At 45.3% G+C, this 21,366-nt stretch overlaps 1 pseudogene; it reads right to left on the bottom strand.

Annotated features, from left to right (window-relative positions):
- Positions 1-6,651: 6,651 nt before the first annotated feature.
- LOC123374035 lies at positions 6,652-20,730 on the bottom strand (annotated as a pseudogene).
- Between the last annotated feature and the right edge of the window lie 636 nt (positions 20,731-21,366).

Below are 21,366 nucleotides of genomic sequence, written 5' to 3'. Positions count from 1 at the left end.
GCACTTTTAGTTTATCTTTTGTTGGGTTTCATTTGTTTAGTTAGGCAAAGTTCCCCTTGGTTTGGAGGGCTTAATGCAAAAAGAAAACTCTTTTAAGAGGAATTTTGGAGAAAGCATGACAAGGGAGAGCCAGGTAAAATATGGAATTCCACATAATTCAGCAGGAGTTTCCATGGATCCATAGTGCTGAGGGGCAGGATATAGAATTGAACTCAGCTATCAATGAAAGACATGAGGCTATGCTGATTTACACCACCTGGCCTATCTACACAAGCATAAATCTGGAGTCACTCCCCTTCAAGCCCCTATTTTACAAAATCATCGAGATTCAATGAGCTATATGCTCAGCTGGTTTAAATCAACATAGTTCCACTAACTTCAGTGCTGCTTTACACGAGCTGAGGATCTGACTCATGTACATCAATGTAAATCTGGAGTCAATGCATTTCAAGCCCTATTTTACTAAATTGGGGAGAGTCAATGAGCCAGATCCTCTGCTGGTGTAAAAAGGCACTGATCTACAATGAAACTGAGAATCTGGCCCCATACAATTAAAATATAAACCTTGGTAAAATAGACTTACCTGCTTCCTATGTTGCTGCCAAGCAATGTCTTTAATAGGCTACAGCTGCTTTTCTCTGTGGGTCAATGGATCATACTCTCACCAAGTAAATTGTCCAGAAATCTTGCTGGATCAGTGGAGATCAGGCTATGACAGCAACATATTGAGGACAGAGAAGGTGGGACTTGCTCAACTTCTCTCATTAGAACTTGCAACCTCTTTGCCCTTGGCTCAACAACTGCATCAAAAGCCCAGCAGGCAAACCTTGAGTGCCCCTTTAATGACTCAGTTAGGAGAACTCCCACTTAGCAAATTAATAAACAAGAGCTAACATGATCCCACCATGCAGCCAGGACCTGGAGCAGAACATTGTGACTGGGGAATGTAAACATGGTGCCTTTCCTGCAGTTCCTGGTATGAGGATGCTTGCCGGTAGAACAAAAATGATGCCAGAGGAACAGAGCCAGGGGCTTGTTTCAGAACAAGAAGAAATTAAAAACCTTCCAACAAGGCAAAACAGGTTTCCTGCAAGCTAACAGAGTCTTATCAGAACACTAATAATGTTGAGGATGTGCTCAGCTGGATAGAGCACTGCCCAGGGATTCAGGAGAGCTTGGTTCTGCTTCCAGCTCTGACCTATTGGGTGGCTTTGGGCAAGTCATTTAATCTTGCTGTGCCTCAGTTTCCCCATTTACAAAAAGGGCACAATTATGTTGATCTTCCTATTAGATCTGCTTAAAAATTTTCCATGTGACTGCTTCTCTTCCTCATGCATGATGGCTTTTTGACAAAATGGAAATTTTCACTAAACTTTTTCATTTTTTAAAGGAAAAAAAAATCTACGTATCTATGGAAAAGCTATGGAGAGAGAAATAAATATACAGGAAATAATGTTGGCGTGTTAATGGATTTGAAAGCAAGCTTAATACATTCACCCTTTCCCAGTGCAAACGGAGAAGAATGAATGTAAATGTTGCTGGCTAGAAAACAGAAGAGGTTTTCACACCAGAGCTGGCAATTCTGGGCTGCTGACATGAAAATAACGAGGGGACAGGCTATGCCAGCAGTCTCTGTAGCACTGCCAGCATGTGGGGGTCCTGCAGTGATCCGCTCAGCTCATGCTAGTCACTGAGGCATCAGCTGGCTGTAGAAGCTGGTTGCTTGCATAAACTGAACAGCCCAGTGAAGAGCCAGATCCTCAGCTGCTGTAATTCAGAATCACTCCCTTAAAGATGAGGAAACTATGCCAGTTTACACCAGCTGGAGATCTGGGTCCATTGACTCCAGTGGAATTATACTGATTTGCGCCAGCTGGGATCTGGCCCACTGTAGCTTGTATGTCCCTAGGCCACTTTGTCCCATTTCATCCTCCTTTTCTCATCTCTTTTTCCCATTGGGCCATATTCAGAGGTGCTATAAGTTACAAAACAGTTAGTGTCTTTCCTGGTAGTGCAGAAGTTGCATCCAGTGTATGTGGCAGGGGACAATGCATTGTCTGGTCTAATGGTTAGAGCAGGGGGGCTGGGAGGAAGGACTCCTGGGTTCTGTTCCAGGTTCTCGTTGGAGTTGTGGAGTCTAGTGATTGGAGCAGAGTGGTGATGTGGGCTGGGATTTAGGACGCCTGCGTTCTATTCTCAGTTCTAGATGGGAAAAAGGAGTCTAATGGTTAGTGCAAGAGACTAGCAACTAGAACCCTTGGGTTATTTTCCCATCTCTGTCACGGATTCACCCTGAGATCTTGCAGTAAATAACTTTTTGCCTTATCCATGAAAATAGAGGGGTGATAATCCAGACCAGTTTGTGAAGTGCTTTGTGATCCTTTGGTAAGGTGAGCTGTACCTTTGCAAGTTATTATTTTAATAGGAGCTTTTCCTTTACTCTTATCTCTTGCAGTCCAAGTTGCAATGACCGAAACCAAGATCCCTTTTCAGAATACACGATTGGGCTTCTGAAATTGTACAGCATTTTCACTGCAAGAAAATATATTAAACTCCAACATAAACTCCTTTATTTAGCTCAGGATTTTGCAATAATATTCCTTTGTTACAATAAATAGATCCTTTCCCATATTTTTTAACCTTTTGTAAAAAAATTTGCACTTTTCACATACAATCCTTTTCCCTCCATTTTTTTGTTTATTTGCATATAAGTTTATTTATGGGTAGGGTTAAACCTAGTTGAAGCTGGGGAGTGTAATAACCATCTTTCACTCAGGATAAGTGTAAAAAGCAGTGGAGCTCCTTTATGGAACCAGGTAGCTGAAACAATAGAAGCCACCATCCAAAGCACAGATATATGGTAAGCCTCGAGTAGGAGCTGAATCATGTGACCCTAGAAGTTTCCCTGGTGATTGATACAGTAAACACAGGGACTTGGGCATTATGTGGGGAACTGTGTCTGCGTTGGAGAGAGAAGCAGCAGAAAACCAAAGACACGGCCACAAGAAACACTGGTAGCATCACTCTGAGAAAAAGCTAAGAGAGAGAGAGAGCTTTTGGGCTAAATACTGGTTGGAAAGAGGCTTGGAACTTGTGATGTTTTTCCTCTGGTGTTATCTGGACCGGTGATCTGCTAGGTCACTCCAATCCTTGACACTGGGAGCCAGCCTTACCCTGCTGTGCTGTGAGAATCCCCAGTCCTGGGCTGTTCACGCACAGCCTTTGGCATGTAAGCTGCTCCCAGCTACTTGCAACCGAATGACACTAGCCAATATCTCCGATCCCAGACACAACCCTAGGAACCTCTGTCTTGCAGTGTCCAGTTATGCCCACTGGATGCTGTAAGCTTATATGAGTTCATCAGTTTAACAAAGAAATTGATATGTACCAGGCTTGTTATCCCAAGGGGAGTCTCTGACACACTTCAAACCAAACACACTGCTTCAGGTAAAACAAACCAATTTATTAACTATAAAGATAGATGTTAAGTGATTATAAGTCAAAGCATAAGAAGTCAGATGTGGTCAAATGAAATAAAAACAAAACACATTCTAAGCTGATCTTAACACTTTCAGTGTCCTTACAAAGATACTTCTCACCACAGGCAGCCAGGCTCTCCTGTTTGATCAGTGCTTCGGTTGCTTGGTGTGATGTCTGTAGATGTAGATGGAAGAGAGAGAGAGTGTCTCTCCCTTTTATCATGTCCTTTCTTCCCTCTTGGCTTTGTCCCCCCCCCATTCAGAATCAGGTGAGCATTACCTCATCACAGTTCCAAACTGACCAAAGGAAGAGGGGTGACTCCCTCGAGAGTCCAACAGAGTCTTTTGTTGCTGCCTAGGCCAGCATCCTTTGTTCCTGTGAGGCTGGACTGGGTTTGTCCCATATCTGCCCTGATGAGGTGTGAACTTCTTCTCTGTTCTTGGAGAGTTTTTGCCTGGGCTTGCTTTAAGCCACGAGGATACATTTTCAGCCTCATAATTATATATATGAAATTATAACCTATAACATTACTGTAGCAATTACTATAACATCACTATAACAACTGTGCTCAGTGCATCATGAGCCTTCTGAAGACACCCAACGTGACAAACTTTGCATTGGATACCACACAATCATTTTATAAAGATGAACGTGGGGGTGTAGGGTGTTCCCCTCAGGTACAGAGCATCACGCTTGGCTACACTTGAGAGTTGCAGCGCTGGGAGTTACAGCGCTGGTCGTACAGCTGTGTAGGGAAAGCGCTGGTGTGTGGCCACACTCACAGCTACCAGCGCTGCAGTGTGGCCACATTTGCAGCATTTGCAGCGCTGTTGGGAGTGATGCATTATGGGCAGCTATCCCAGCGTGCAAGTGGCAGCAACGTGCTTTTCAAAAGAGGGGGGTGGGGTGTAGTGTGACAGGGAGCAGGTGAGAGAGAGAGAGAGTGGATTTTTGGAGCCGACACTGTGTATCAGCTCCCTGCCTTGCAAAATCAGAAAATTTTCCCGACCCCTTACGCTTAACTGCAAACAGCCTGCAGACCAGATAAGCAGCTGCTCCAAGGGACTCCCTTTCTCCGCCCCGCCCCCGCTGTTTCTCTCGTCAAGCAAACACTCACTCATCCCCCTGCCTGCCTCATTCACAGGGTTTATCTCATTTGATTGTTCACTGAGTTACAGATTGATCACAGCAAACAGGAGCTGTGTTTGTTTTTTAGATAAGCAGCTCCCGGAGCCCCGCGTTCACAACAAAACAAAGAGAGGCTGCATAACAAAACAAAGAGAGTAATTAGTTAAAAGCATTCTGGGATATCTCCTAATACCCTGGAGGCCAATAACAGCGCTGGTGTGTGGCCACACTCGTTACACCCCAAGCAGACCAGGTGTTCAGCCAGCGCTGCAGCCAGGGAGTTGCAGCGCTGGATGTGCCTTGCAGGTGTGGACAGTTACTAAGCTGCAGCGCTGGAAAGCCTCCACCAGTGCTGCAACTCTCAAGTGTAGCCAAGCCCACAGAAGTGTGAGAAAGAAACTGCCTCCTGTTGTTTGATTCCTGCGGTGTCCTGGGAAACAGGACTTACTGCATACTTCATACATAAGCAGGATTGCATAAAAGAAATACCTGACTCCATCAGTGGCTCCTCCTAATGGAAACAATGTGCAGGATCCCAAAAATTGCTTAACTGCTCGGGTCACAAAAGGGTAACAGTTTCATTATTAACAAGCAGCACAAAGTCCTGTAGAAAAGCAAGTGTATGTTCATGGAATCCTACATGGGCCAGATCCTCAGCTGGTGTAAATCAGTGCAGCTCCATTGGCTTCAACAGAGCTATGTTGATTGGGCACCAGCTAAGGATCTAGGCCACAGATGTTAAAGCGGAAACACACCTCACCCAGCTCTCTGCTGGTGCAAGATGTGGTGTATTTGTCAATTATTATTAATTATTATTTGTATTATGGTAGCACCTATTGAACAACTGAGATTGGAACTTCAATATGCTATGCAAACACATAGAAAGAGGCAGTAACTTGATTGCTCTGTGCCTAAGTTTCCCTATCTGTAAAATGGAGATAATAATAATAATTCCTTTTTCTATTTAGATTGCAAGGTCTCTGGGGCACAGACTGTCTCTCACTAGCTGTTTGTGCTGTCTCTCACTAGCTGTCACAATGGGGCCCTGATCTCAGTGGGGGGCCCTTGACACAACTGAAATGCAAATAGTGATAGCAAAGCAAGGGTGCCTTATGAAATAGAAGAAGATAGCTACAATTGTGCAAAGTTGGAGAAACGGTTAACACGATACAGTGGGATGCAACCATTTAATGAGAATCTCACCAGTAAATCACTATGCAGGAATATCTGCCCCGGGAAATTTGAGATGTGCCTGTTTTTTCCTCATAAAAATCTATTCTGTTTTCTCCTCCTGTCATGAGGCAAAAAGTTAGCTGTTCCTAGGTGCAGAGTATTGTCTGGTGAGTTAGAGCTGAAAGCCAGGACTCCTGAGTTGTCTTCTGGAAGGCGAGTGGAGTCCAATGGCAAAAGGAGGGAGGACTTGGATTCTGCTCCTGGCTCTGGGAGGGGAATAGGGTCTAGTGGTTGGAGTTGGGGTGGGATGTAGCACTAGGACTCCAGGGCTCTCTTCCTAATTCTGCCACAAGCTTTGCTGTGTGAGGTTCAGCAGGTTGCTTTATCTGTCTGAGCTTCAGGTTATAAGTCTTCATCACTACCCTATCTCATGAAATAATGGGCTAGATCTTCAACTGGGGTAAATCTGCAGAGCTCCAGTGACTCCAGCTGGGCCTGGCCTTTAACCGGTGAGCAACGGAGCCTTTTCAAAGCAGTGCTGTGTAATGAAACCTCTTAATGTGCGTACTGCACTCGGACTACTGTAGCTATGAACATTAGACCAGATCACTAGCCCCTTCCCATATACACTCAATTCAATGGACAGTTTGACTACACAGGCAATGTCAGACCCATATTTGCAGCGTGGGCAGCATGTGTTGGATTCTTGCAGTGAGCTATATGGGATGTTGAACTAGAGGGAGATGCTGTGCAGAGCAGTTGGGACATGTTCCCCTTTTGCTTTCTAGCCAGTCGCACTGTATAAATACTTCCAGCGGGAACAGAATAATAAAAGATATAAAAGCTAAAAAAATGTTCATTTTTTTCTCCTTAGCTCACTTGTTTGGCTGGATCTGGCTATGTGGAATGTAGGAGGACATTCATTTGTAGTTCATCCTTGAGCGTATGTCTTGACCTTAATTAAAAAAAAGAAGAAGAAAATAAATAAATATCAGTGTTTGCAGAATCATCAAGAAAAGTGATTCATTTAAAACAGATGCTCAAAGCTAATGCAAATTTGTGTTTTCGTTTTTTTTAAAGTTCCAGGATGTTTGATTTTTTTATTTATTTTTACAAACCCCAAAACTAAAGTATTTCCCCCCCAAAAAAATTATTTTTTTTATTTTTGGCAAAACCTGAATATGAAAAATGTTCATTTTTCTTGAAATTTTCCACTTTTCTTTTAGGAACCCAAAACCAAAATATTTTAATTTCTTTCTGAACATTCCTGTTTATTTTTGACAAAACCCAAAACTGAAAGAAATTAATTTTAATTATTTTTTTAACAAAACCAAATAATGTTTTTTTTCATTTTCCTGGGATTTTTGATGAAGCTGAAACCAATTTCCCCCCGCCCTTCCTCCCACTTTCAGTGGCAAGAGAGAAATGGAGACAAAAATGACTAAATTAGAGGTGGAAAAATGAAAAATTTCTATAAAAATATTGAGAACAGTGAAATATCTGTTCCTGTTTGGAACACACAGATTGAAAACAACATCCAGATTTTCCAGAAATGTCTTTTTTATTCTGGTTAATTACACAAATGCCACTTACTGTCTTTCCACTTCGTCTATGGTCTCAGGCAATGGCATGTTGTGTGTCTCTGGCAGTAGGTAGGTTGCGATGCCGGAGACAATAGGGGCAGCTCCATAGATAATCAGGGGCAGGGATGGGAAGAATTCACCAGTCAGCCGAACAAGTGGAGCCATCATGCTACCAGCCCGAGCCATGGTGCCGCCAAGTCCCAGCCCCGTCTGCCTGCAACAGCCATAAAAAGTACCCGTCTAAGCTTGGGCTATTGGGCCAGAGCCCCAGCTGGTGTAAATGGGCCATAGCTCCGAAGTCAATGGAGTGACACACTAACTTTGGACTTGAACCATTGACTCCAAACTATGGCCCATTTACATCAGCAGGGCATCTGATCCCATTGATTCCAATGGAACAACGCTGAGTTACACCAGCTCTGGATTTGAACCATTGACTCCAGTGGAGCTATGGTCAATTTACACCAGCTGGGAATCTGGCCTCATCGACTCCACTGCAGCAATGCCAATTTACACCTGCTGGGGATTTGGCTCTTTAAATGTGTCTTTCAGAGGGGATTTCCCCCATAAAAAGAAGATGTGGTCTGAGCATAGGATGCAGGAATAACTGAAATGGAGGCTACAGTGAAAATTGTGATTTACTTCTCACTTAAACTGGTGTAACTCTACTGATACAGCAAGATAAAAGTACAGAGAGAGAAAAGAGGATGTATGGGCTGGATAGATAGAACTCTATCTCTGAAGACTCAAGTGGCATGGAGGGCTTGTACGGGCCCTGTGCAGAGGGGTACATTTCACTCTGAGAGCACAAGTCAGCTCTGTGATGTCTGAATTCACTACACTTTACAAGTCATCAAACGAGTTCCATGGAGCACAGCCAAGGTCACAGTTTGCTGATAGAGCTTCCTAGGCAGCAGTGGGGTCTGGTGCTGGCTTCTAGATACCTGATCACCGTTGGGAAGAGCTCTCCAGAAAATATATAGGCACAGTTAAATGATGCCGCCAGGGAGCCTTTTCCGATCACAGCGAAGACCATGCGCAGGGTCTGCAGTTCTGGAGAGAGGGAAAAATAGGGCAGTTCAGCCTAAGTCAGGAGTGACTTAGGTATTATTACATGCTGTGTTGGTGTTGCTGTGTCAGTCCCAGGATATTAGAGACAAGGTAGGTGAGGTAATAGCTTTTATTGGACCAGTTTCTGCTTGTCTGTCTCACCAACAGAAGTTGGTCCAATGAAAGATAGTACCTCACCCACCTTGTCTCTCAGTTATTGCAGGAATTCTGACCACAGACCAGTGGTTCTCATGAGCAACAGTAAAGAAGTGAGATGACCTCTGCATATGGTGTTGGTGGGGCCACCCTAAACAAGATTGGGTGATCCAATGGGCTTGGAGTCAGGATACCTGGGTTCTGTTCTCAGCTCTGCTGTGTAATCTTAGGCAAGTCACTTCACCTCTCTCTGTTTCTGTTTGCCCTCCCAACCTTTGTCTGACTTGGCTCTTCAGATTGTAAGCTCTTTGCAAGTGATGGTCCATGCCCTAGTGTGTCTGTACAGCCCCTAGCACAATAGGGCCCTGATCTCATTTGGGGCCTTTAGGTATCACTGTAATAAAAATAATTATAATAATAACACCAGCCCAGATCCTCAGCTGCTGAAGACTATGGAGCTAGGCTGCTTGATGCCAGCTGAAAATCTGCTTCACTATGTCCAGTTCTAGTCCACACTTTAAAAAGGAAGTTGAAAAATTGGAGAGGGTGCAGAAAAGAGATTTGAGATCCAGAAAACCTGTCTTACAGTGAGAGATTTCAGGAGCTTCATCTATTTAGCTTATCTATTGGGTGATTCTGGGATGGCTTGATCATGGTCTATAAATACCTACACAGCAAGATGATTTCTGATGCAGAGGGCTCTTCAATCTACCAGACAAAGGCAAAATGAAATTGAGTGGCTGAAAATTGATGCTAGACAGATTTCAACTAGAAATAAGGCTCACATTTGAATCTTTAAATTCAGTGGACATATTTCTAAAAGATACTAGCTCAACCATCAGATATGGGCTTGATGCAAGAATTACTAGTGAGGTTCTCTGGCCCATGTTATACATGAGGTCAGATTAGATGCTGCTGCTTAACTCTTATTTAATGCTTTGCATTGGTAAATCGCAAAAACTCTTTACAAAGGAGATCAGTGTCATTACCCCCAATTATGGGGAAACCGAGGCACATAGAGGTGAAGTGACTTGCTCAAGGTCACCCTGCAGGCCAGAGCAATGAATAGAACCTAAGTCTTCAGAGTCCCAGTCTAGTGGTTTGTTCACCAGATCACACTGCCTTCCCCTTCTGGGCTTCAATCTGTGGGTCAGATCCTCAACTGCTATAAGCTGGGAAGATATATAAACTCCTCCTATGTATGGTCCAGCCAGCTAGAATGGGACAAAGAACCACATTGTGTTAGTGTGGGTTATACTACAGTTGAACTATGCCAATTTATATCAGCTAAGGATCCAGCCCACTGTTCCATGGTTAAGCAAATGCTCTGATGCCCAGACATTTTCATAGTTTCATAGAGTTTAAAGCCAGAAGGGACCGTTAGATCATCCCGTCTGACCTTCTGCATGTCACAGGCCATTAAATTTCACCCCGTTATCACCCTATGTTGAGCCCAACAATTTCAGTTAAACCAAAGCATTTTAGTCTTAAGAGAACTAAACTGTTGTGTGCCCCAGGCCAAGAACAGGCTATTGATTAGGCTGAAAAAGGCCCAGATGATCCCATTAGATATGTGACTGCGCCCCCACTGCAAAAGAAGAGGAAAACCCCCTAAGGTCCCTGCTATTGTGATCTGGGGGAAAATTCCTTCCTGACCCAAAATCTGGTTTTTAATTGGACCCGAGTATGTGACCAAGACACACCAACTGGGCACCTAAGACAGAATTGTCATACAACCTCACAGCACTGGTCTATCCTGTCCGTGTCCCATCTCTAGCTGTGGGAGATTTGTACAAGAGTCCCTTGAACCCTGGAAAATCCCTTATTCCATCCCATAATGAGCAAATCCTCTCTCACCTTGGGGCACAAAAATATTAGCTAGGATGCACAGTCCAGCTAGGACCAAGGAAAAGGCCTGGGAGAAACGGCGTCCAATGAAAATGATGGTGAGGACTGAGATGAACTTGGCTGGAAAATCAACTGCTCCAAAGATCAGCTGGGTCAAGTAGACATTGACATTGAAGTTCTGCAGGTCCATGGCCAAGCCGTAATAGGAAAAGCTGGTGGAGAACCTGAAATGGATGGTGCAGAGATTTGACCATGGATTAAAGCTGGTCAGAAAATTGGGAGGGGTGGTCACAATTTTTTTTGAGGAAAATGAAAAAAACAATGTTATCTATATTTTCCACTGAAAATTTGTAGTGAAGATTTGAATATCAAAATATTTTGGCCAAAACATAAATATTTCTGTTCGGAAATGCTGCCATGATGCCTCATGGGAATTATAGTTTGGGTGCCTGATGCTCCCATTCTCTTCTACGGGCCGGACTCTCAGGTTGGACTACATCGCCTATGATGCACCATCATCCTCCATCTTGAAAAGGGAAGGCAGTGCATCATGGAAGTCCCTGGCTGAGCTGTATCATGGGAGATGTAGTCCAGCCAGGGATCCAGTCCCATAGAGTACAACAGGGACATGAAGCACCCAAACTACAACCCCCATGAGGCACTGCAGTAGCATGTCAGAATTTAAATATTGAAGTATGTTGCAGTTTGAATGTTTAGTTTTTTCTATGAAAAACTGAATTTTTTTTCAGGAAGCGGACATTTTTGCAAAAAACATTTGTTTAATCAAAACTCCAATTTTCTGCTGAAAAACAGTTTTGGCAGAAAAATTTTGACCAGGCCTAATGTTAATACATATCTAGGGTCCTACCAAATGTACAGTCCATTTTGGTCAATTTCACAATCATAGGATTTTAAAAATAATAAATTTCATGATTTCATCTATTTAAATCTGAAATTTCATGGTGTTGAAAGTGTAGGGGTCCTGACCCAAAAAGGAGTTGTGGGGGGATCGCAAGGTTATTGTGTGTGTGTGTGTTGGGGGGGTGTTGTGGTACTGCTGCTTTTATTTCTGTGCTGCTGCTGGTGGCGGCGCTGCCTTCAAAGCTGGGCAGCTGGAGTCAGAGTGTGGTGGCTGCTGACCGGGATCCCAGCTCTGAAGGCAGAGCCGCCGCCAGCAGCAGTACAGAAGTATGGGTGGCAGGTATGGTATTGCCACCTTTACTACCGTGCTGCTGCCTGCAGAGCTGGGCGCCCAGCCAACAGCTGCCACTCCCCAGCCACCCAGCTCTGAAGGCAGCGCAGAAGTAAGGGTGGCAATACCGCGACAGCCCCTAAAATAACCTTGCGACTCCCTTTCGGTCAGGACCCCCAATTTGAGAATCAAATCTATATAGTATAGGGTAAAAACACACAAAAGACCAGATTTCATGGTCCGTGATGCGTTTTTCATGGCCGTGAATTTGGTAGGGCCCTATACATATAGGTAAATTTTTACTCTCCTTGTATTTGGGCTGTAGTACATAGCACTTAGACAACTGCATTTCATCTATAGACCTTGTTATCTTCATTGCCCAGGTGTGCTCCAGAAGTGGTTTGTCTAAGGATGCAGGGGGAGGGTGGTTTAGAGCACCAGACTGGAGGTCAGGACACCTTGGTTCCATTCCCAGGTTGCCATTGACTTGCAGTGTTAACTTAGGTAAGTCTCTTCCTCACTTCCATTCTCTCACCCCTTTGTCTATTTAAACTGTCAGCTCTTCAGGGCAGGGACTGTCTCTCACTAAGTCTGTGCAGCACCTGGCACACGGTGGACCCTGAAGTTGGTCAGGGTCTGTGCAGCGCCCAATGTTGGCTAGGTGCTGTGCTCATTTACACCAGTAGAAGAGTTGGCCCCTTATGCTTCAATATCTTTGCCTCAGCAAAATGAAAGAGCCCACTTGCCATATGCAGGAGACTCCGCAGGAGATTTTGCGCATGGTGGGTGTGCGTACCAGGTCCGTGATGGTATGGCTAGATTTGGCTGAGGACAGTTCCTTCTGCATGTTGGATTTCAAGACCTAGATGGAGACAAGAGCATGCTGCCAATGGTATCCATGAGAACAAAGCAATGAGTAGCAGGGACAAGTGCTAGTTAATACCATTGTGTATGAAGTTCCCAGCACTGCTCAAAGGAGGCTGACCCAGACTGAAGGTTTGGATTCCTCTACCTACAGGGCCAGATCCTCAGCTGGTGTAACTGGTAATAGAATCATTGCCTTGATGGAGCTATGCCCATTTACACCAGCTGGCTATCTGGCCCCATTGACTCTAATGGAGCAACAGTCAGTTTATACCATCTGGGGATCTGACCCCAGTGACTCCTTTGGAGCAATGGCTGATTTACACCAGCTGGGGATCCGGCCCAATAATTTCATGCACACTTCCCTGTTGACAATTCAGCTTTCCACTGATAGTTTAGGGCATGGGTCGGCAACCTTCGGCATGCGGCCCATCAGGGTAATCCACTGGCTGGGCGTGAGGCATTTTCTTTATGTTGACCACAGGCACGCTCCCTCCCCCTCCTCCCCGCAGCTCCCAATGGCCTCAGGGACATACTGGCTGCCACTTCCCCCAGCTTCCATTGGCCAGGAACGGCAAACCGTGGCTACTGAGAGCTGTGGGGGGGCTGTGCCTGCGGTCGGCGTAAACAAAATGTCTCGCGGCCCGCCAGCAGATTACCCTGATGGGCCATGTACCGAAGGTTGCCGACCCCTGGCTTAGGGATACAGGTATCCCCTGACTGGGTCAGACCAGTGGGTTCTTCCAGCCTCTGACAATGGACAAAGTGCTTCAGAGGAAGGTGAAAAAAACCTTTTAGTTATGGTATAACCTGTCCCCAGGGACAGGGTCCTCCTAACCCTCACTAATTAGAGATCAGCGTATGCCCTACAGCATTCAGACTGATGGGAAGGATGGTCTAGTGGTTTGGCCACTAGCCTAAAATTTAGATGCCGGGTTTAATTTCCTTCTGTACCACAGATTTCCTGTATGACCCTGGGCAAGTCACTTAGCCTCTCTGTGACTCAGTTCCCCATGTGTACAATGGGGATTATAGTGCTCCCCTGCTTCATGGGAAAGCTGTGAGGGTAAATACATTCAGGAGTGTGAGGTGCTCATAGATCATAGAATACCAGGTTTGGAACGGACCTCAGGAGGTCATCTAATCCAACCCCCTGCTCAAAGCCGGACCAATCCCCTATCATGAGGTGATAGGGCCATATAGGGCGTTTAAATTAATAGTTTACATCCCTTCCAAAACTCTTGTTTATTTTTTATTAAATCCTTCCTTTGGATTTTCTCCTTATCCATATAAATATCTGATCCTTTCCTGAATCCTGCTATGTTTGTATCTTGTAGCAGTGAATTCCAATGGAAATTATTTGTGAAAAAGTATTTACTCTTATCAGTTTTAAATGTGCAGTCTTTACATTTCAGCAACCAGCCTCGTCAACCCCAAATCTTCAAAAATCATGGTTTACCCTCACCTCAAAAAATCCTGAGATTGTCTTAAAAAACATGAGATTTTAAATATATAATAAATGTTGGGTTATGTTTATTTCCTTTCTGTTTTTTTAACTTTAAAAGAGACTTGGGTCACATTTTCAAGCTTTTCTCCAAAACTATGAGTACTAGAAAGTTACTTTTTTTTTAAAATGAAAGCCAAGGTTGTAACAGAATGACCTCTCGCCAGTAGCCCATGGCATCAGATATCATAAGACTCACAATAAAATTATAAGTGTTGATGGCACTGCATTGCCTTATTCTTCCATTCTGGGAACAAACATTCCCAGTCTACCTTCTCCATCCCAGTCATTGTTCTGCATCTATCTGTCTGACTGTCTATCATGTTCCTTCTTATTTTCCTCCTCTCCACACTAAATAATCCAAGTTAGAGTTGGTTGAAACTCAAAACGTCCATTCTGTGTGAAGGTCCAACATTTTGAAATTTCCTTTCATCCCGAATTGGAACAAAAAGTCAAAATTGCCACTGGAACAGAATTAAAAAAAAAATCATTTGAGAAATATAGAAACAATCTAATCAAACCAAAACATTTTGATAAGGTATTTTGACTTCACCATTTTGACTTTCATATGTATAATATAATAATATATAATTATATTTTCCAAAAATATTCAGCCTGAGGCAGACACTCAGCATGGAAAATTTTAGCTTGAACAGTTATTGTTTGGGAAACTTATAGGCAACTGAAAACAGGGTCTTATAATGGGAAGTGTCAGGCAACCTTAATAATAAATGGTGCTAACAGGCCTGCCTATTATTATATTATAGACAAAATGTAGTGCTTTTGACCTTAAAAAACATTTTGATAATTTTTGATGAAAATTTTAAGGCCATCAATAAGTTCCCATGAAATGTTTCCATTTAATCAAATCAGCATTATCTGATAGATTACTGTTCTGTTGGAACATTTTCCACCAGCTGTAGTCCCAATTTATTGCTAAGGGTCTGGCCAGGCTCTGATTCCATCTCTTTGTTCACTCTATTTCTGCCACATCACTTTATGAGAGGGTGACTAGAACAGAATACATTAGCCCCAAACTTCATAGTGCAGCTTTGTAGAAGCCTGTCACCATGCACTGGACCCAGGGCCTGGATCAGCCCAGTTTGTGGTGGTACATCATAGGAACACCCCTTTCATGCTGCCTTCCTGTTCTCCACAAACTTTGCATTAGGTCTTTTCTTTTCAAATAAGTTTCAAGCTGTTGTGTTTGCAAAGAAGATCTTGAAAGCATGACCTGGGTGCAAATGCCTGCCTGAGTTTGCAGAGAGCCTGAAAAAATAACTTGGAGAGATGTGAACAATCATTTTAAGGACTTATAGGCAGAACTTATTTTGTGGAAAGGGCATGGATTCCCCCCCCCCCCCCATTTTAACCCCAGTTTGGACCACCTGGTTTGTCTATGGGACCATAAGGGCCTCTATGGATTCTTTACCTCAGTGCTGAGTTTGTCTCCTTCTTCCATTTTCCCATTGATCCTGGCAACCTTTCTCAGCCCTTTCACTGCCTGTTCTGGTTTTCCTGATATCACCAGCCAGCGGGCAGACTCTACAAACAACCTGCCAACAAGATGAAGCCAAGACAATAGCCCTTATTCTCAGTTACACTTCTCTCTTAGAGCTGGGAATAGAATACAGGAGTCCTGACTCCCAGCCCCTACCCTTCTCTAACCCACTAGACTGAACTCCTTTGGCTCTTGGAGGGAAGTGGTGTCTAGCAGTTAGAGGAAAGAAGAGCAAGTGGGTGTCAGGACTCCTGGTTTCTATTCCCGGGTCTGGGAGGAGAGTGGGGTCTGGTTAGAATGATGGGATGCAGGACTCCTGGGTTCTTTGGGTGGGAAGTGATGTCTAGTGGTTAGAGCAGGGAAGTGACTGGGAGTTAACAAAGCTAAAGGACTTAAATGGTCCTCTATCCAAGAGGTACATTACACACCTAGGAAGCGGGGGAAAGAGTTGCTGGAAATAATTCAAGCTATTGATCAACATACGTACCAGGAGTAAAGAAAGAAGACAAAGAAAGGCAGGGAGACGGTGAGCTGTAGCCAGCGCCAATCTGGGATAGCGTAGGCCACTCCAGCCAGAATGAATTGCCCAGTAGTGTAGGCGTATCCATTGATGGTGCCCACGATGGCCCGAACGTTGGTGGGGATCCACTCTATGCCTGAGTAGAGAAAACATGGGACCCACTGGGTCGATATGTAGTGCAGGTCCCCTCCCTCACTCTGTGCCTGCTCTGCAGAGGATATGAGTCTAGGACGCACTAAGGAAACAGTGTTCGCTCAGGCTGTAGCAGTTTGTAAGTTTTAGCTCTGGAGGTCACTGGTTCTGATTCCAGAGTCCTGGCTCTCTTTCTCTCCCTTTCACACACACATGATTTGGGATTCGTAGTCAGGACTCCTTGGTTCCATTTCCAGCTCTGGATGGAGGAATAGGATCTAGTGGATTAGAACAGGAGCAGGGCAAGGAGTCAGGACTCCGGGCTTCCGTCACTGGCTCTGTTAGCGGCGTGTGTTCTGTGGGTTCGAGCGGGTGAAGAGGGCTGAATATCAGGACTCCCAGCTCTGGGCAGGCTGGAGCGGTGCATACGCTTGTGCTGGGCCCACTACACAGGGTGAATTTTGTTCTGTCCTGGTTCTCCCAGGAGCAGACACCAGGTGTCCGGTGCTATCAGAGGCAACTTTATAAGATTGGCTGGAGAGTAACTTGCCTCTGCTCCTTAGTTCGCTGGGATCATTCAGACCTGAAGCGCCTACTTACACAGCGAGATAGAATTGACCGAGATCCCAGAAATGGCCAGGCCGGTGAGGAAGCGGAAGATGCAGTACGTGGTGAAGTTGGGGGAGAAAGCAGCACAGATGCCTGTTACTGCCATTTGCAGGTAGCACCAGATCAGGAGGGCTTTCCGGCCAAACCTGCAGCACAGAGAATAGAGTTAATGGGGTGGGGGTGGAGAGGCAGGAGGGGAGAGATTAGGAAGCTGATCCAGGGCAGGGAATTTGGAGGCTGGTATGATTGCACCATATGGCAGCCATTACTCCTACTTTGGTGATCTCAGCTGCCTGTAAGCACTCTTTGCAATGGAGAGTGCGTGAACCAAAATTCAGGGTTAAGCATTAATTTGAATGCATGACGATGCCCCTGAAGCCCGAACTGCAGCCCTCCTGCTCTTCCAGCCCTGGCCTCCCCTCCCCCAGCTCTGTGGTGCCCCTCAACCATAACCCTGTTCCCTCTGCCAATTCATATCAGTTGTGACCTGCAGCATTCCCAGCAATCCCTCCCCAGGGCCACTACACAGTCCTGACCTGCAGGCAGTAGATACATAACCATCGTGACATGTTTTTGGAGCTGGGGTTGGTGTGGCTCCAGCTCACACTAGCAACGTGACAGCGTGTGGAGCTCGGAATCGCAGCCTCACCATCTCACCTGTCTGCGAGGTGTCCAAACACAGCTGACCCCACCAGCACACCAGCCATGTAGAGCGACTGTGCCATTTGCCGGAGTGTCCTGGACTCGCACACCAAATCCCACTGCACAGGGGGAGGAAAACAGAGACCAGTGAGAGCAGGAAGATTTCAGGGCACACATTGCCTGAGCTGGAACTTTTTGGAAGTGCCTATGGGTGGCGGGGAGGGGAGGTTGGACATGCTGTAGCCTGGTCTGTGGAGAGGCTACTTTGATCCCCGGGTCTTGATATTTTGCTCCAGGCAGACATAGAGATGGGAAGAGGTGGCTTTAACCCACACTTGTGCTCCCCCTTTCTGGACCCTACTTAACCCCTGGGGGGTGTGTAGAGTGGACTCGGAGCTTCTCTGACTTCCACACTTCCTCCTGATGCACCTGGGAAGCAGAACTCAGTGCAATCAGGCCACACCCCCTATGCTGGGGACCTGGGAGTGGAGCATTTTTACTGGCCTTCCCACAGGGCTGGGTTATTAAGGGACTATTCACACCCTCCACACTGAAAATCTGAGCCCTAAAAATCAGGCTCTGAAGTGGACACCCACAAGTAAAATTGGTGTACAGAGAACCCATAGGGTCAAGTATGTGTATGGGTGGATGGGGAGATCTATTCTGGTCAGTCAGCAAACATGTTATAGTACAAACAGTGGGTGCGGTCCCCTTGCCCTGTACCTTGTAGGAGTTGCCACCCATCCAGGTTTTCCCAGGGTCATCCCTTTTTTGAGGTAGCCGCCTGGGAAATCTGTCAGGGTTTTACAGGCTCAGGATCATCTTGGATGTCCCATTTTTTTGTACCTCAGAGGTGTGATGGGTTGAATCACAGAACCCCCCTTGGGAGCTGCCAAACTGTTGTGCCAAGACTACATCTTTCCCTGCCAACTCAAGACCCCAGCACCCTGTCTTGCTGAGCCAGACACGCCCGTCTGTTCCAACACAGACCCAGGGTCTGAATTACTTGCCCCACAGCTGCAGGCTTAACTGAAAGCAGCTAACAGAAGTGTTCCTGTTGTTAACACTCAGATGCCCAACTCCCAGTGGGGTCTAAACCCAAATAAATCCGTTTTACCCTGTATAAAGCTTATACAGGGTAAACGCATAAATTGCTCTCCCTCTATAACACTGACAGAGAGATATGCACGGCTGTTTGCCCCATCCCCCAGGTATTAATACATACTCTGAGTTAATTAATAAGTGAAAAGGGATTTTATTAAATACAGAAAGTAGGATTTAAGTGGTTCCAAGTAGTAACAGACAGAACAAAGTGAATTACCAAGTCAAATAAAATAAAACACGCAAATCTAAGACTAATACAGTAATACAACTGAGTACAGACAAAATCTCACCCTCAGAGATGTTTTCATAAGTTTCTTTCACAGACTGGACTCCTCCTAGTCTGGGAACAAGCCTTTCCCCTGGTACAGCCCTTGTTCCAGCTCAGGTGGTAGCTAGGGGATTCCTCATGATGGTTGCCCCCTTTGTTCTGTTCCACCCATTTATAATATATCTTTTGCAAAACCCTTTCTGGGTTCCCACCTCCTACTTCTCAATGGAAAGACACCAGGTTAAAGATGGATTCCAGGTCAGGTGACATGATCACATGTCACTGTAAGACTTCATTACCCACTTGTCAGCACACAAATATACAGGAAGACTTACAGGTAAACAGAGCCATCTGCAGTCAATTGTCCTGGTTAATGGGAGTCATCAAGATTCCAAACCACCATTAATGGCCCACACTTTGCATAATTACAATAGGCCCTCAGAGTTATATTTCATATTTCTAGTTTCAGATACAAGAGTGGTACATTTATACAAATAGGATGATTGCACTCAGTAGATTATAAGCTTTGTAATGATACCTCACAAGAGGCCTTTTGCATGAAGCATATTCCAGTTACATTAGTATATTTTCATAAAAACATATACAGTGCAACATCACCAGAGGTGGCAACCCTACTACCTTGTGTGGTCAGTTATGCCTGTGCCAAGGGGGAAAACAGTCTACCAGATCACAACAGTAAGAGATTTGGTGGAAGGACTGTCTCTCACTGTGTATATATATAGAGCCTAGTGCAACGTAACAGTCTACAAGCTATTGTGTTGTATTAGCCTAGCACATATAGATCCCAAAGGCAATCTAGGGCCCCATTGTGCCATGTGCTACCCAGACCCCAACTGAGATCAGGACTCCATTGTGCCAGGCGCTGCACAGACCCTGACTGAGATCAGGGCCCCATCATGTCAGGAGCCGCACAGACCCCGATCGAGATCAGGGCCCCAGTGTGCTTTACCCACATAGTTAGAGACTGTCCCAAAGAGCTTACATTCTAAATAGACAAAGGACGGGAGAGGAAACAGAGAGGAAGTGATTTGCCCACAGAAGTTCAGTAGCAGAGCTAGGAATAAAACCCGGGTCTCCTCCTCTCTCAGCCCAGTGCGCTAGGCACTGACTCCCTATGATAGCACTGCCTGGGCCATAGCAGAGTCAGGTTTCTCTCACCTCAGTTATAATGGTGTCAGTGAACAGGCGCTTATCATAGGTCCACCCGTCTACACATGGCTCAGTATCCAGCTCTGTGGTGTGGGTGCTTGTCGCATTTGGGTTTAGGAGCTGCCACTGAGTGGTGACAAACCGCTGGCACGTCTCTGGCTTCTGGCTCCTGTCCATGGGAATGGAGACCCGGAGCAGCTCTTCAGCATTTAGGCTGGCTGTGAGATGGGCATGATGGGTGTAGTTGGCCATGATGCGCACTTGACAGTGATGCTCTGGAATCCCAGCAGTGAAGTTCTGTAGGAGGTTATGGCTGGCCAGCATTAAGAGCGGGATGGCCAGGAATGCCACATGCATGACTTGGAAGCGTCCCATGCCACCAATGCGGTCCAGAAGTTCCGAAAAACTCATGGCTCTCGGGTGGCGCTGGGTCGATCAAAAACAAGACCAATGATGGATGAGAAGAATACACTCTTCCCCTGTGTTAGCAAAATATCTCAGTGGTTTGGCCAAAAAATAACTGCTCAGTGGTGCTCATTCACACCATAAAATGGAAGTATGGCCACTTGGGATGCTTATGCTGAACTTCTTGTAAAGTATGTGCTTCCCAGCAAATAGTCCCTTAATAACACAGGTTAAAATTGCAGAAATTGGCTTAATAACTTTGCAGATTGCCACCTGCATTAAGTGTCTGTTGTTTTTCCTGTTGCTGCAGAAATCCCAGGTTAACTGGTCCCAGTTTGCAGTGGCAAACCATTCAGTTTCAAGTCAGTGAAAAGACACCAGTTCCAGGAATGCTAGATGGATCTTCTGCCAGGATTGAGTGCCTTCTAATCTCCAGGTTCTACCCTCTTGCAAACGGACCCATTGGTATATAAAGGCTTGATGTGCTCAGCCAGTTAAAGTTTTACTTTGCTTATTTGGTGGGTTAAGTCAGATAGGAAAATGTTTGACATGATATGGCGCAAAGGGCAGTGCTGGAAAGGAACAAGTCTGCAGAGTATAGGGGACACGAATGATGACCTTGGTTAGTATATTAGTGTTATAGGATGGGTGTAGCATGGCCTGGAATCTGGGCTGGATTGTGTATCATTTACTGCTGATGTAAAATGGTACTATTTGCTCTTGAAGCACCCAGGTCCTCTTACTTTTTAGTCCTTAGGAGAAGAAATACCTCTTCCACACAAGATGTAATTAGACTGGAATTCAGTGCCACAAGAGGCATTTGAAAGTTCCACCCTACCCCAAGTTTATGGGCCAGATCCCCAGCTGGTGTAAACTGACTTTGGTGAAGCAAGGCCAGTTTATGCCAGCTGGAGGGCTGATGCATCCGACTCACCCTCTGATCATGCTTCGCTTTGTTTTCCGCTGTAACACTTTCGTGTTATTCACAGTCACAGTTTTTAAGGCCAGAAGGACCCACTGTGATCATCTAGTCTGAC

This window comes from Mauremys mutica, chromosome 7, assembly GCF_020497125.1.
Source record: "Mauremys mutica isolate MM-2020 ecotype Southern chromosome 7, ASM2049712v1, whole genome shotgun sequence".
In the NCBI taxonomy this organism is placed as follows: Eukaryota; Metazoa; Chordata; order Testudines; family Geoemydidae; genus Mauremys; species Mauremys mutica.
This window is presented reverse-complemented; position numbering and strand designations above follow the sequence as displayed.